The sequence below is a fragment of the Dendrobates tinctorius genome, unplaced genomic scaffold, assembly GCF_039654945.1.
Source record: "Dendrobates tinctorius isolate UK_male_01 unplaced genomic scaffold, ASM3965494v1 ptg000085l, whole genome shotgun sequence".
NCBI lineage: Eukaryota > Metazoa > Chordata > Amphibia > Anura > Dendrobatidae > Dendrobates > Dendrobates tinctorius.
Genome location: NW_027361753.1, coordinates 1,448,107 through 1,462,457, shown reverse-complemented (window position 1 = coordinate 1,462,457; position 14,351 = coordinate 1,448,107). Strand labels below are relative to the sequence as shown.

The following is a 14,351-nucleotide window of genomic DNA, read 5'->3' as shown; positions in this document are numbered from 1 at the left end:
CGCTTTGCACGGTCCTTGTGATCCAAATATTTTTCGAAATTAAATTCTTCATCAGTTGATGAGGAGGGTGAAGATGTGGCAGGACGACCAAATTCTTCTTGTTCCTCCTGACTGTTCTGCAACCCTTTCATCCTTACTGCTATTTCAAACAGAGCTTCTTTTCCTTTACTTAGCTGTTGATCATCTAGAAGAATCCGATGCATTGGGTCTACATAAACAGCTGCCAAAAGAATGTTATTTTGTAATAGTAGCTCCTCTCTCCGTTTCATTGATGTAGCAATGCCACTTGCAATTAACCCTCCTCTTTGGGACAGGCGAAACATCAGGTTCTTCCACTCCTTTAAGAAAATACCTGGAGTTAAGTCCTCTGCTTGTAATTTTTTAGTCACTGTAAATGGGTGCTCTAGCAATTTTTCCAGCTCAGTCACCTGATTCCACTGACTTTCATTTAGCGTCAGTTGAGGGTTAGCCATGTCTACAAGAAAGGTTTTCAGTTCAACCAAGCGCTGAATCATTAAGTACTGCCCCATCGTGTGGCTTGATCAATAATTGCCCCTTTTCCAGCAAGTCTCTTCAAAATTGAGTCAACTTTAGGGGTTCTGGCAACAGTAGCCAATTTTCTCACCTTGCCAATCAGTGCAGCAGCATGTCCTTCTTGCAGACTGTCTCTTATAGCCAGCTGTAGCGTATGCACAACACAGCGCATGTGATGAATGAAAGAACATATTGACACAGTTTCAACAAGATCATCTAAACTATCATGTTGCTGTTCATCTGAAGCAACTTCAGTTTGCTCCTCAGTTACAATACTGTGTTCCTCTATTTCAAACATTTCTGTGTCTGTGGACCCAGAATGTTCTTCTAGCTGCTGGTCACCATCATTACTCTCATTCATTAGCTTAATAGTACTTATCATATTTGAAGCATTGTCAGTTACGACAGAAAGAACTTGCTCTTTTTTAAGTTCATAGTCTTGCAGAACCTTTTCCACCAAGACCTGGAGAAACTCACTGGTGTGATGAGCTTTGGTGTCTTTTACTGCCAATGTCTTGGTAACTATTTCATTTTTGTCACAAACAAATCGGACATTGATGGCAAAATAGTTCACTCTGTGACGTGTGCAGGCATCCATTTTAAGAAACAGAAAGCGTCCCTTGAGAGTTTTTTTAAGTTCTTCCTTTTGTTTAAAAGCTTCTTCGATTACTAATTTTCTAATTCTCTCTCCAGAGAAACACCAAGCTTGCGGGCCATTTCCCCATTCAGACACATAAAAGCTGGTCGTGAAAATAAAGAAATAGGCACACTATCCTTTACAACAAGCTCTATGATCTGTTTTTTAAATGTATCTACTGTCATTGTCACAGTAACTTTGTCACTGACAAAATATCTTGCAACTGATGGCTGCAAAGTTCTCTGCTCCTTTGTTTGGCTGGAAGAGCTGGGCACTGGTTCATTGGTTTGGATGCAGTCTTTCTCATCCACTGCTTTCAGTACTTCTGGATGAAAGCGCTGTAAATGTCTCTTTAGATTAGAAGCTCTGGTAGGAGCATTTTTATCTCTGCCTGAATATGCAGTCATCTTAGCTTCACAGCATTTGTTTTCGTCTGGATCATTTGTCATACACTGACAGACATAATTTTTTCTATCTTGAGTGATGGTGAAATGTTCAAATACAGCTGATTTAATGTGATGCTTCTTTGACATTCTCAGGTTTTTAATTCTGCATTCACAATCCAAATGACAATTGTTTTTCCTAAAAACAATTGTACAAAATTATTGCCAGGTCGTACAACTGATATAGTGGTCAGTAATACTGTTATTATTCCTCATGTACTCACAGTTAACTGATGCAAAGTTTGTTGAAAGCAGGGCTGTGGAGTCGGAGTCGTGGAGTCGGAGTCGGAGCTCATTTTGGTGGAGTCGGAGTTGGAGTCGGTATAAAATGGACCGACTCCTAAAATATATAATAAATTGGGTACAGTAATTCAATGCAGGATGTGCTGAATATTTTTTCATAGGAGTTTGGGAAAGTTATGAAATGTCCTATAAATGGCTGTTCTATTCCTGATCTAAGGCTACATTCACACACAGCGTTTTTCCTGTGTTTTTTGAGGATACGTTTTTCAGCTGCAAAAGTTGATCATCTTTTTAAAAAACTGCATCACCTGAAAGGTTTTTGAGCTCATAGATAATGTTACTCAATAGCAAAAGCAGATTAGAAATCTGCTCTATCTATCCATATCTGTCTATCCATATCGTATCTGTACCAAAAAGAATGAAAACCGGGCAGTACACCAATATATATTCTGTTCTATCTAAATATCTTGATTATTGGATCATAAAAATGATTAAATGTCTGAGGTTCACATTGTACTACAATAAATTTTTCACTTAAATATAAGCAATATGTGTGGGAGTCGGAGTCGGAGTCGTGGAGTCGGAGTCGGTGTAAGGGAAATTGAGGAGTCTGAGTCGGAGTCGCAGGTTTGGTTTACCGACTCCACAGCCCTGGTTGAAAGGATAATACTTCTTACAGTCTTCCTCTTCTGAGTAGCAGGCAGCTGTGAGATGCTTGGAAGACGCACACCTAGTATGATCTAGTCTAGCGGAGGAACTTTATTACTAAGAATTTGCAACACATTTTCACTTTCAGTTTCATACATTGTAAGTAGGGGGGTTGGGGCAGCATGAGGTTAACCAAGTATAAGATTAGATAAGGGCAGTGGAGAACAGTGACACACAAGAAGTAAAGGGGGTTTTACACTAAGCGATATCGCTAGCAATATCGCTAAAACGTCACTGGTTTTGTGACGTAATAGCGATATTGCTAGCGATATCGCTATGTGTGATACTTACCAGCGACCGGCTCCCCCGCTGGTTATCGCTGATGGCGCGAGAATGTCCGGCTCCATTTCTCGTCGGGCGCTTCCTGCTGAGACTTCCTGCTGTGATGACGAGCGACGCGTGGAGGCGGGCGGGAGGACGCAGGATCGCTGTGTGTGAATGGTAAGTATCGTGCGCTGCGTCGCTGCTGCATCGCTGTGAGATCTTTCTGTATGAAAGCTCACTAGCGATCATTTAGCGATGCACCAGCGATCCTGACCGGGTTGGATCGCTGGTGCATCGCTAAATGTAAAAGGGCCTTAAGAAATGTCTCTATCTCCAGCAGAACTGCTTATCACTGTTGTTCATAGTTTGATAGAACATATATATTTGAGTAACATTTATAAAATTCATATGAAAGTTCAATTATGAAATATTAATACATTTTTTTTAAAGCTGGAGTCGGAGTCGGTACATTTCTACCGACTCCGACCAAAACTAACTCCGACTCCACAGCCCTGGTTCCCACATGCTTTATGCATCCATTACCCTCTGTGTCTGTACTGTTACACACTTAACATTATGGCTGGTCCATACAATCAGGGCAACTGTTACCACCCACCTTTCGTGTCTCCCCTTTTCCTCATAGATTGTAAGCTTGCGAGCAGGGCCCTCATTCCTCTTGGTATTTGTTATGATCTATGTGAATATTGTTATGCTGTAATGTCTATCGTCTGTACAAATCCCCTCTGAAATGTAAAGTGCCGCGGAATATGTCGGCGCTATAGAAATAAAATTTATTATTATTATATAGTGTCACCTGTTCTTCGTCTATTCATTTCAATGGGTGGATCGAGTGATCCACCCAAAAAACCACGGCGACATGTCCGATTTTGATTCAAGCCACAGCACAAAAACAAATTTATTGGTCAGTGTAAAAAAAAAATTTGAAAGCAAAAAAATTGAGAAACCTCCATCAGTTTTTTTTTGCATTTGAGAAAACTTACACACTGAACAAACTCACGAAAATCTGCCCAAGAACGCCTGATTACACACGTCGGTGATTTTTCTCGTAGGTAAAAACTCAACTGTCTGAACGAGGACTATGGCCTTGAAAGAAAAAAAAAAATTGTGAACGATCTCAACAACATTGGTCCGTGCGCTGTCTGTGAGATTCCAGATTCTAACCCAGACAGCATACATCTGTACAGTTCGCTGGTCTGAGTCGAGTCTTAGGGTATGTGCACACGCTGCGGTTTTGGCCCTGCAGAACTGCAGCAGTTCCGCAGACATGGTACTTTACCATGTTAGCCTATGGGTTTTCAAAACCGCAGTGCTCACGCTGCGGTTTTTTACCTGCGGAAAAGCTGCGGGTTTTTTTCCGCAGCATGTCAATTGTTTCTGCGGATTCTGCTGCGGTTTGCCACCTATTCCATTGTCCAGGTGTCAAACCGCAAGGCCAAACCGCAGGTCACGTTACCTGCGGTTCCGCGGGAAAAAACCCGCAGGTGAATCTGCAGTGTGTGCACATACCCTAAGGCAAACCTTAGTGGACACCAGGGTAAACTGGTCTGCTTCAGAAGGGCCAAAAGTGCGTCCTGTCCTGCACACAAAGGTACTCACAGCTAATACTGCTCAGCCAAGCACTCCTGTGTTCTCAAAGCGAGTCACAGCCAAACTCCTTTGGCGGCAGTAAGTTATCACTCCGAGAGCAAAAGAGTGGGCCATCTGAAATCAGACATGATGGATCCTTATTTCCCCCAATAACAACTGTCAGGGACCCCACATACTTCACACTATCGGCTCTGAGTGCAGCTCTGGAGTATAATACAGGATGTAACACAGGATCAGTAATGTAATGTATGTACACAGTGACTGCATCAGCAGAATAGTGAGTGCAGCTCTGGGGTATAATACAGGATGTAACTACGGATCAGTAATGTAATGTTTGTACACAGTGACACCACCAGCAGAATAGTGAGTGCAGCTCTGGGGTATAATACAGGATGTAACTCAGGATCAGTAATGTAATGTATGTACACAGTGACACCACCAGCAGAATAGTGAGTGCAGCTCTGGAGTATAATACAGGAAGTAACTCAGGATAAGTAATGTAATGTATGTACACAGTGACTGTACCAGCAGAATAGTGAGTGCAGCTCTGGGGTATAATACAGGATGTAACTCAGGATCAGTAATGTAATGTATGTACACAGTGACTGCACCAGCAGAATAGTGAGTGCAGCTCTGGGGTATAATACAGGAAGTAACTCAGGATAAGTAATGTAATGCATGTACACAGTGACTGTACCAGCAGAATAGTGAGTGCAGCTCTGGGGTATAATACAGGATGTAACTCAGGATCAGTAATGTAATGTATGTACACAGTGACTGCACCAGCAGAATAGTGAGTGCAGCTCTGGAGTATAATACAGGATGTAACTCAGGATCAGTAATGTAATGTATGTACACCGTGACTGCACCAGCAGAATAGTGAGTGCAGCTCTGGAGTATAATACAGGATGTAACTCAGGATCAGAGGAAAATCATGGCTAGACTGAAGCACTTACAACCCTTCTCTATGTGATAACAGCTGAGCAGACGGTGCGGTAGGTGTGCGGCAGCAGTGCGGTAGGTGTGCGGCAGCAGGCCCGGGCTCAGGCTGGCAGTGGAGCTGCTGAAGGTAAACATGAGGGGCCGCTCGGGCCCGGGAGGGCGGCAGTTACCTGGAGCCGGAGGTCGCGGAGTCTCTCAGGCCGGGCTCCGCTGTGAGGTGAGGCTTGAACTCCGTTCACCCCCCGCAGGCCGCGGTCTCGGCGGGATCCTCAGCCCGGCGGTAGGCCCAGACGGCCGGGGAATGTGGAGGAGGAGGGGGTGGAATACGCAGCGACGACCCCTGTTCAAAATGGAGTGAGGGGCAGAGCCCGCTTGGCCGCCCCGGCGTCGTCCGACCCCCGCTCCCGGATCCGCGCGATATCGTTATGATAACAGTATTAGTGTTATTATTCCCCCGCAAAAAAAAAAAAAAAAATCTTCTCAAAACCGCGCACGCAACCGGCCAACCTCAACCTCGCCACGGCCCGCAGCACCGCCCCGCCGCCTCTACCGCTAAACGCCATTGGCTCACAGAAAAGAATCCGGATGTGACATTGGCCAGCTCTACTGTCAGTCTATCTCACCCCGCCCTTCTATTTCAACTCCAGTCATTCATTGGCTCAAAGACAGGCATCAAGCTCTTTTACTGGTTGCGTGGACTATCAATCATTATTACCCCGCCTTCTTTCGTGTCCATCTTTAACGTCAGCGCCTGTTTTTTTTTTCCATGGTTGAGGGTTTGGATAATCCCCTCCCATTGAGGGGCGTGGTCTATAGTCTATAGGAGACAATAAAAGGACGTTGCACTGGGCTGTCAATCAGGACGAGTCCCCGCCTACTTCCTGCGACGTGTTGACGTAGAGGAGTACGTGCTTTCGTGAGGTGCGTTTGAGTGGCAGGCAGTGATGGAGTCTTGTGCGCATGCGCAGTGAGTCCCACGGCTTTAGCTGCTGTCAGGGAAGTGTTTCCTTTCTGTTTAGGCTTTGTTTGTTTGCCTTTTCCTGTTTATCCAGTTTTCGAACCTTAATTTTTACCTTTTCTTGGAGTGGAGTGAAATGATGTAGAAAATATAATTTTTTTTATATGTGGGGTATATATTTTTCTGCCGTTGAAGCGATTTAACCCCTTAACGATGTGACGTACAGCTACGTCACTCGCCGACTCTCAGCGCCAGAAATGCGGTATTTTGGGCCATGCTACAATGCGATAGTAGGCGACCAAAACATCGTATCTACCCCTAAATGGTTTCAATGAAAACGTCTGCTCGGCGCGCGAAAAATAAGCCTTCTCCCAGCCCCAGATCACGAAAAATAAGAAAGCATCGAGTCTCGGAAAATTGCCCGGGCTTAGCCATACGTCCCACGTCAATAAGACCCAAGTCACTGGGTCGTATGGATACGTCTCAGGTGGGGAAGGGGTTAAATAAAAAAGCTATACATGTTTGGTATCGGCGTACTCGTGCTGACCCGGGGAATCTTTCTGCCAGGTCAGTTTTACCATATGGGGATCGTGGTAAATAAACCAAAAACACTAGTAGAATTGCATTTTTTTTTTTTTTTCGCTATTTTGCTGCGCTTTGAATTTTCTTCCCGCTTCCCAACGGATAGGAGATGGGAAAAATAATTAAAGTACTGGCTGTCTGAAACAGGGGAGGGAAAACTGAATACACAAAAGCAGAAAATCACCTGATCAGGAAGGGGTTAAGGGCTTCTTTTTCTTGGGGCGAGATGATGGTTTTATTGATAGCAATTTGGACGACGTTTTGATCTATACTTATTGCATTTCTTTAGGCAGGTGAGGTGACCTAAAAACAGCAATTTTGCTTCATTGATTACGGTAGGTTCCTCTTTTTTACCGTATTAACTTTATTTTTTTGATCAGACTCCTATAAACTTTTTTTTTTTTTGCAGGGGACAATGGAATCAAGTTTTTTTTAAATACATAAAAACTTGTGTTTTTTATTCATTTAGTCTTTTTTTTTTTTTGTTTTTTTTTTTAGGAAATTTGAACCCTCTTAGCTCACTCACTAGTATTGAAGTGTATAGTATAAATTGTGGTCTCCTATAAGCTTTATATAAGGATCAAGATGGCACAAAAGGGGTCCACCTACAGCAATGGTAACCCATCACTGCCCCATGAACTGCACTACCATGTTTACCCACCTAGATGCCACTGTGAATCTCTGATGGAGGTATTGAAGTGGCGCAGTGCTAGGGTGTATGAGTTGCAGTTCCATTCAGCCACACACCATACACACAACGACTATAGTGCTGAGGGTTGCAGTGGCATCCGGGAGCCTCTTAAAGGAGCCCAAGCCACCACCATCTTAATGCACCCATGAACCCTAGCCCCAGGCAGGGCATCATAGATCATTATTTCTGCTGTGTATTGCAATATACAGTATCATATAAATGATCAAATGACCGTAGGCTGCTCCAAAAGGATACTAAAAAAATAAAGTGAGAAGAATAAAAAAAAATTTTGAAACCATATTAAAGAAAATACAAAACTTTGAATCACCACTTTATTTTCCATCCACGAATAAGGAAATTAAAAAAAAGTAGTACAAAAGAAAAAATAAAAATTTGGTATTAATATATTCTTAAAATTATGATCGCTCAAAATATAAAAGTATAAAATTATTTAACCCATACTGTAAACACCATAAAGAAGAAAATCAATCACAAATCCTGTTTGTGGTCGCCGCCCTGGAAATGGGACAGTGAGCGGTGTCATTCAAAATTACAACTTTCTACAAAGAATTAGACCTCATACAGCTGTGGGCGACTGTAAAATAAAGAGATGGCTATAGAAGAAAAGGAGGAAATAATGAAAAGTGCAAAATAAAATGTATCTGCATTACTAAGGGGACATTTCACCAGATTTTGGATGTTAAACTGGACACATCATGGAATAACAACTGCAGAGCTGGATAAAACATAGTTTTTATTTTTTCAATTTCTCATGTCCGTCGCAGTAATTTTAGTTTGAAAAGTTTAGATGATAAATTTACGATAAGCGCAGTGAGATTTTATCAGAGGTCAGAAGAACAGGCTTCTGGAATGATAGACAGCCCTGCTCTCTCCTGTTACTGTGTAGAGCACAGCAGAGCTGTGTGTGATTACAAACACCTCCAGCTTTTATACCACAGCAGTTAGTGTCCTAACAGGGGGGAAAACAGAGCTGAGTGTGATTTATAAACACCTCCAAATCTTAAATCACAACAGTTAGTTGTGGGACGGGTAATACAGCAAAGCGGAGTGTGACTACAAGCACCTACAGCTTTCATATCACATCCGTTCCTGTGATGAGGGGGGGATTGCAGCAGAGCGGAGTATGATTATAAACACCCCTAGCTTTTATCTCACAGCAATTAGTTGCAAAAGGAAAGAATACAGCAGACCTGAGTGAATAAAAAACCTTTTGTACCTTTAAAATTATGGCAGTCACTGTGACAAGAAGAGTAGAGCTGACAGACAGTGCTGTGATAGGAAAGCTGCAGCTGCAATAAGTGTTTATAATGATACTCCGCTCCGCTTTACCCCTCCTCCTTCTACACTATTGTGAAATGAAAGCTACAATAAGTATTTGAAATCACACTCGCTGCTCCTCTTCTTGACTCACCTCCCCCCCACACTGACTGCCATGAAGAGAAAGCTGGAAGTGTTTGTAAAGACACTCAGCACTGCATTATACTACACAGTGGGTCCAGAGAAGAGAGCTGTCTGTCATTACATGTCTTATAGGAGAAGGCATGTTCTTCTGACATTTTGTGCCTTTTTTCCTCTGCATCCCTACAGTAGTGAGTAGTCATGCACATCTAAAAATTTTCTCTTGTCGATTCTCACTTCAGTCTGCTTTCCATGTAGGATATTACTGTCTTGATCCCATCTGCTTCTTTATGTGTATAGTTATTGTCTTGATTCACTATCAGAGGAATGGCATAATGTTCAGTAATAGTGCTCCAGAATGGTGTCCTGGTTTCTATTTTCACAAGAATATGATGGATAAGACAAATCTGTCATGATCTGTTATGATCCATTGAATGGATCCTTTATAATTAAAAAACAGTGTCATGTGATCACTCAGATGCCCTTCGTGTTATAATAGGAATGTGTCATCAGAAAATGGCATACTGTTTAAATCTGATTTTTCTATTTAAATTTATTTTTATTTGGGATTTTTTTTCATATCACAATCTGTAAAATCTTTCAATTTTCACACTGGTCACTTTTTTTAGACTCCCACTTCTTGTTCTTTCAGAAAATATACACTTACCTTATCAGCAAGAGATTGATTCAGATCCCTATCTTTTGTATCGAGGTTTGTACTGAGCATGTGCAAAGGTCATTGAGAAGGTAGGAGGAGCAAGGTCAGCTGTGACATCACTTATGGCGATTGAATCCCCTGTATTACCTATGTGTAGAAGTGTTACCTATTCTTGCACAGGAGGAGGTGAGCTGTGAAATCACCTATTGTGAATGGTGGATCCTGTGATATCTACTGTATATAGAGGTGTTATCAGTCATTGTACAGGAGGAGGAGGTGAGCTGTGACATAACACAGGATCCACCATTCACAATAGATGTCACAGCTCACCTCCTCCTCCTGTACAATGACTGATAACACCTCTATATACAGTAGATAACACAGGATCCACCATTAACAATAGGTGATGTCACAGCTCACCTTCTCCTCCTGTGCAAGAATAGGTAACACTTCTACACATAGCTAATACAGGGGATTTAATATATACGGTAGATAACACATGATTCACCATTCACAATAGGTGGTATCACAGCTCACCCCCTCCCTCCACCTGTACATTGACTGATAACACCTCCACATACAGTGGATAACATAGGATCCAGCATTCACAATGGATTATCTACTGTATATAGAGGTGTTATTAGTCATTTTACAGGAGGCTGAGGGGGGGAGCTGTGACATCACCTATTGTGAATGGTGGATCCTGTGTTATCTACTGTATATAGAAGTGTTGTCAGTCATTGTACAGGAGGAGAAGGTGAGCTGTGACATCTATTGTGAATGCTGGATCCTCTGATGATGATAATAGGACTGCATAAAAGTGTTCATGAAAGAACAGCCTAAAATAACCCCAGAGTCCACTGTGAACGTTGTGTTTTTTCTCTTTTTTTTTTTTTTTTTTTTTAATATTATGATATGAAAACAAATTAAGAAAATACATTAAACAAAAAAAACTTGTTAGAAACAATAGGTGATTGTCTAATTCTACATTCTCTTTAAACTAAATCAACATGTGTCCTAATAATAGCTATGGGCACTTCACATAACACTATCAACCTATCCCGTACATGTAAATACAGGACAAAGATGAGATCCTAAAATGATTAAAAACCATTTAATATCTGCTTTTGTTAAAAAATACAACAAAAATAAAAAAGCAAAAATGCCGTATACCGGGAAGCGGGAGCACACCTGTGTAATAATCCTTATAGGGCTGATAATAATAATAATAATAATAAATTTTATTTTTATAGCGCCGACCTATTCCGCAGCACTTTACATTTCAGAGGGGATTTGTACAGACAATAGACATTACAGCATAACAATAATCACATACAGTAGATTATAACAAATACCAAGAGGAGTGAGGGCCCTGCTCGCAAGCTTACAGTCTATGAGGAAAAAGGGAGACACGAAAGGTGGGTGGTAACAGTTGCCGTGATTGTATGGACCAGCCATAATGTTAAGTGTGTGACAGTACAGACACAGAGGGCTAATGGATGCATAAAGCATGTGGGAACATGATGCGGGGAACCTGGTTATGGTAAAACTTTTGGCTGTGCCACACAGGGATAGATTAGGTTAATGTATTGAGGCGGTAGGCCAGTCTGAATAAATGCGTTTTCAGTGCACGCTTAAAATTGTGGGGATTGGGGACTAATCGCATTGACCTGGGAAGTGCATTCCAAACAATTGGCACAGCACGTGTAAAGTCTTGGAGACAGGAGTGGGAGGTTCTGACTATTGAGGATGCTAACCTCAGGTCATCAGCAGAACGGAGGGCGCGGGTAGCGTGGTATACTGAAACAAGGGAGGAGATGTAGGGCGGTGCTGAGCCATGGAGGGCTTTGTGAGTGAGGGCAATAAGTTTATACTGAATTCTGGAGTGGATGGGTAGCCAGTGTAATGACTGGCACAAGGTAGAGGCATCGGTGTAACGATTGGTGAGGAATATGATCCTGGCTGCAGCATTCAAGACAGACTGGAGGGGGAGAGTTTGGTAAGAGGGAGACCGATTAGAAAGGAGTTACAATAGTCCAGACGAGAATGAATAGGAGAAACAGTAAGAGTTTTTGCAGAGTCAAAAGTAAGAAAAGGTCGAATTCTAGAAATGTTTTTGAGGTGCAGATAACAAGAGCGAGCCAGTGATCGAATGTGGGGGGCGAAGGAAAGCTCGGAATCAAGTATGACCCCAAGACAGCGGGCATGTTGCTGGGGAGTAATAGTGGAACCACCCACAGAAATAGCAATGTCGGGTATAGGTACATTAGTAGCGGGAGGAAACACAAGGAGTTCAGTCTTTGACAGGTTCAGTTTCAGAGATAGTGAGGACATAATATTAGACACAGTGTTTAGACAGTCGCCGGTGTTTTCTAGAAAGGCTGGCGTGATGTCAGGAGAAGAAGCGTATAATTGGGTGTCGTCAGCATAGAGATGGTACTGGAAACCAAATCTACTGATTGTTTGACCAATAGGGGCAGTGTACAAGGAGAAGAGGAGGGGGCCTAGGACTGATCCTTGAGGGACCCCAGCAGTAAGGGGAAGGTGAGAGGAGGAGGAACCGGCAAAAGATACAGTAAAGGAGCGGTCGGAGAGATAGGAGGAGAACCAGGAGAGAACGGTGCCCTTGAGGCCAATGGAATGGAGCATAGTGAGGAGGAGCTGATGATCCACAGTGTCGAATGCTGCAGAGAGATCCAAGAGAATTAGCATGGAGTAATGACCATTAGATTTAGCTGTTAGCAGATCATTATAGACTTTAGTGAGGGCAGTTTCAGTGGAGTGTAAAGAGCGGAAACCGGATTGGAGAGGGTCGAGAACAGAGTTTTCTGAGAGATGGCGGATAAGACTGGAGTGGACCAGACATTCCAGGAGTTTAGAGATGAAGGGAAGATTAGAGACAGGTATATAGTTAGCGGCACAGTTTTGGTCGAGGGATGGTTTTTTAAGTAGTGGATGTATGATGGCATGCTTAAATGAGGAGGGAAAGATACCAGAAGAGAGAGAGAGGTTAAATATTTTAGTTAGGTGAGGGGTCACAGCAGGGGAAAGGGACTGGAGGAGATGTGACGGAAAAGGGTCACTGGTGCAAGTGGTTGGGCGAGAAGATGCAAGGAGCCTGCTTACTTCTTCTGTGACTGGTTCAAAATCAGAGAGTGAGCTAGATGCAGTGGGGGAGGGAGGACAGGTCATGGTATGAGGTGATTGGGAGATAATTTGCTGTCGAATCTGGTCAATTTTTTCTTTGAAGTAATTGGCCAGATCGTCAGCTTGGAGCTCCGTGGTTGGGGCCTGTACTCTTGGATTGAGTAGAGAATGAAAAGTGTCAAAGAGACGTTTCGGGTTATTGGACAGTGAGGTGATGAGGGTGTTGAAATAGGTTTGTTTGGAGAGGTGAAGGGCAGTGTTAATAACAGTCCAGAAAAATAAACATGAATCCAGGGAAATGAATAGTAATAATATTCTAATACTGACATGCAAATATCTTCATAACATATAGAAGTCAAAGAACAGTTTCTAGGGGTGAGGGGACGCCAGGAGCACCTCCGTTTACCTTCGGTAATTATGACCTACCACAGGCTTTTTTGGCTGTATGTTTCACCGCTCCGTCATACTCACCCGGCCTCCGCTCCCATGCCGCAGCCTCTCTCCACCCGACGGCCACGGCAGTCACCTCTGACGGGCTCGCGGCCGACGCCATCCCTGCATGCAATGCGCATGCGCCATAGGCCGGGGCCGCGCCTCCCTGCTGCTGCTTGTACTCCGGCTCTGCCCTGACCCGGAAGCACCTTCGGACCAATGGCAGACCAGACGGGACTATATCAGGCCGCTTCCCGCTGAGGGAGGCGTCTGATCGTTGTGTTACCTTGCACATTGGGCCCTGCTTCCTCCTGTGCTTTCTGCAGTCTCTCGGTGCCGTCCTCAGTGTTTCCTGCAGCAGCCTCGCAGCCTGTCTTCCGTGTTCGCTAACAGTTTTTCTCAGTCCTGCTCCAGTGTTCCTGTTTTCTCCGTCTCCTGCCTCCGGTGTTCCTGATCCGTCCTACTCCAGTCCTGCCTCCGGTGTTCCTGATCCATCCTGCTCCAGTCCTGCCGTCCTGCCTCCAGTGTTCCTGATCCATCCTGCTCCAGTCCTGCCTCCGGTGTTCCTGTTCCATCCTGTTCCAGTCCTGCCGTCCTACTCCAGTCCTGCGTCCGGTGTTCCTGTTCCATCCTGTTCCAGTCCTGCCGTCCTACTCCAGTCTTGCCTCTGGTGTTCCTGTTCCAGTCCTGCCGTCCTCCTTTATTCCTGTCTCCTGTGTTCCAACTCTGTCCTGTCATCCACACTTCAGTTCCTAAACGTTCCAGTCTATAGTCATACTCCATTCCTGTCTCCTGAGTTCCAGCCCTGTTCTGTCATCTACACTTCAGTCCCACTGTCCTACTCCAGTCCATCCTGAGCCGCCCCTCTCGGTACCGGCTACCGTGGTACTCGAACCCCTGGGCCTGCTCCTAACGGTCCCTGTATAGGGGTCGGTTCCACCTGGCAGCTCGCCTGGGGCCCCTCGGTGCCACAGTCCAGAGGGTCCACTCCTGGAGATTCCAGCTCCTGACCACCCACGCTAACACTGTATTACTTATCCATGCAGTTACATTTGGGCTGTTTTAGGACTGTTCCTCCCCGCTTG

The 14,351-nt window shown here is 43.9% G+C and overlaps 1 protein-coding gene and 1 long non-coding RNA gene across 4 annotated transcripts in view; one reads left to right on the top strand and one right to left on the bottom strand.

The window, feature by feature from the left end:
- SMAD2 (SMAD family member 2) overlaps positions 1-5,940 on the bottom strand; it is a 42,926-nt gene extending 36,986 nt beyond the window's left edge. Inside the window, exon 1 of one of the 3 annotated variants that reach the window (XM_073584758.1) lies at positions 5,550-5,940. The gene's annotated coding sequence lies outside the window, so the exon portion shown is untranslated. The remainder of the gene's footprint in view (positions 1-5,549) is intronic. The other 2 variants (XM_073584757.1, XM_073584759.1) reach the window with 2 other exon arrangements.
- Positions 5,941-6,192: 252 nt separating this feature from the next.
- LOC141097539 (uncharacterized) overlaps positions 6,193-14,351 on the top strand; it is a 62,966-nt gene continuing 54,807 nt past the window's right edge. Inside the window, exons 1-2 of the long non-coding RNA XR_012233992.1 lie at positions 6,193-6,300; positions 7,209-7,254. This is a non-coding gene — a long non-coding RNA (uncharacterized lncRNA). The remainder of the gene's footprint in view (positions 6,301-7,208; positions 7,255-14,351) is intronic.